Here is a 2,535-nt window from a genome sequence, read left to right on the forward strand (position 1 = left end):
CTGGATCTCTGCATACAGGGCTATTACAAATGATTGAAGCGATTTCATAAATTCACTGTAGTTCCATTCATTGACATATGGTCACGACACACTACAGATACGTAGATAAAACTCATAAAGTTTTGTTCGGGTGAAGCCGCACTTCAGGTTTCTGCCGCCAGAGCGCTTGAGAGCGCAGTGGGACAAAATGGCGACAGGAGCCGAGAAAGTGTATGTCGTGCTTGAAATGCACTCACATCAGTCAGTCATAACAGTGCAACGACACTTCAGGACGAAGCTCAACAAAGATCCACCAACTGCTAACTCCATTCGGCGATGGAATGCGCAGTTTAAAGCTTCTGGATGCCTCTGTAAGGGGAAATCAACGGGTCGGCCTGCAGTGAGCGAAGAAACGGTTGAACGCGTGCGGGCAAGTTTCACGCGTAGCCCGCGGAAGTCGACGAATAAAGCAAGCAGGGAGCTAAACGTACCACAGCCGACGGTTTGGAAAATCTTATGGAAAAGGCTAAAGCAGAAGCCTTACCGTTTACAATTGCTACCAGCCCTGACACCCGATGACAAAGTCAAACGCTTTGAATTTTCGGCACGGTTGCAACAGCTCATGGAAGAGGATGCGTTCAGTGCGAAACTTGTTTTCAGTGATGAAGCAACATTTTTTCTTAATGGTGCAGTGAACAGACACAATGTGCGAATCTGGGCGGTAGAGAATCCTCACGCATTCGTGCAGCAAATTCGCAATTCACCAAAAGTTAACGTGTTTTGTGCAATCTCACGGTTTAAAGTTTACGGTCCCTTTTTCTTCTGCGAAAAAAACGTTACAGGACACGTGTATCTGGACATGCTGGAAAATTGGCTCACGCCACAACTTGAGACCGACAGCGCCGACTTCATCTTTCAACAGGATGGTGCTCCACCGCACTTCCATCATGATGTTCGGAATTTCTTAAACAGGAGATTGGAAAACCGATGGATCGGTCGTGGTGGAGATCATGATCAGCAATTCATGTCATGGCCTCCACGCTCTCCCGACTTAATCCCATGCGATTTCTTTCTATGGGGTTATGTGAAAGATTGAGTGTTTAAACCTCCTCTACCAAGAAACGTGCCAGAACTGCGAGCTCGCATCAACGATGCTTTCGAACTCATTGATGGGGACATGCTGCGCCAAGTGTGGGAGGAACTTGATTATCGGCTTGATGTCTGCCGAATCACTAAAGGGGCACATATCGAACATTTGTGAATGCCTAAAAAAACTTTTTGAGTTTTTGTATGTGTGTGCAAAGCATTGTGAAAATAAAACTTCCTGGCAGATTAAAACTGTGTGCCCGACCGAGACTCGAACTCGGGACCTTTGCCTTTCCCGGGCAAGTGCCAGGAAGTTTCATATCAGCGCACACTCCGCTGCAGAGTGAAAATCTCATTCTGGAAACATCCCCCTGGCTGTGGCTAAGCCATGTCTCCGCTATATCCTTTCTTTCAGGAGTGCTAGTTCTGCAAGTTTCGCAGGAGAACTTCTATAAAGTTTGGAAGGTAGGAGACGAGATACTGCAGAAGTAAAGCTGTGGGTACCGGGCGTGAGTCGTGCTTCGGTAGCTCAGTTGGTAGAGCACTTGCCCGCGAAAGGCAAAGGTCCCGAGTTCGAGTCTCGGTCGGGCACGCAGTTTTAATCTGCCAGGAAGTTTCATATCAGCGCACACTCCGCTGCAGAGTGAAAATCTCATTCTGGAAACATCCCCCTGGCTGTGGCTAAGCCATGTCTCCGCTATATCCTTTCTTTCAGGAGTGCTAGTTCTGCATGTTTCGCAGGAGAACTTCTATAAAGTTTGGAAGGTAGGAGACGAGATACTGCAGAAGTAAAGCTGTGGGTACCGGGCCTGAGTCGTGCTTCGGTAGCTCAGTTGGTAGAGCACTTGCCCGCGAAAGGCAAAGGTCCCGAGTTCGAGTCTCGGTCGGGCACACAGTTTTAATCTGCCAGGAAGTTTCATATCAGCGCACACTCCGCTGCAGAGTGAAAATCTCATTCTGCATTGTGAAAATATCTCAAATAATAAAGTTATTGTAGAGCTGTGAAATCGCTTCAATCACTTGTAATAACCCTGTATCCGAGGTCTCTGCTGGTTCCGCTTTATATGTAGCGATACAATGATTTCCTCGTTGCGAAAATCGACAAGTTGATTATCCTGGTTCATAATGCGCAGTTCCAGATAGTCCAAAGCCTGAACTGTTACTGGGAGGTAAAACAGCTTTGGTAGGGGCCTCAACGATCTTATACCCTTTTCCCACTGATGGGAAGAATCCATGAATTGTATAAATCAATTTGTTGTTGAGGTAAGAGTTTGTACTGACAGGGAGTATATTCAGTGACTGGTCGTATCTGTAGAGTTTATTAGGATCCTTCTTCAAAACCTGTTCTTTTGTGAAACCGAATAACTGTCCTATTGATCCTTTGTGATCAAAGTCAATCGTTGCACTCGATGTCTCTATTTCAGATTGAAGTATACTGATGTTTGCACATAGCGCAATCCCTTTCCCAGA

At 46.4% G+C, this 2,535-nt stretch overlaps 1 non-coding gene across 1 annotated transcript; it reads left to right on the forward strand.

Annotated features, from left to right (window-relative positions):
• Positions 1–1,583: 1,583 nt before the first annotated feature.
• On the forward strand, positions 1,584–1,660 carry Trnas-cga (transfer RNA serine (anticodon CGA)). The gene has a single exon. It is a non-coding gene; the product is annotated as a tRNA-Ser (tRNA).
• The last annotated feature ends 875 nt before the right edge of the window (positions 1,661–2,535 follow it).

This window comes from Schistocerca serialis, chromosome 4, assembly GCF_023864345.2.
Source record: "Schistocerca serialis cubense isolate TAMUIC-IGC-003099 chromosome 4, iqSchSeri2.2, whole genome shotgun sequence".
Classification (NCBI taxonomy): domain Eukaryota; kingdom Metazoa; phylum Arthropoda; class Insecta; order Orthoptera; family Acrididae; genus Schistocerca; species Schistocerca serialis.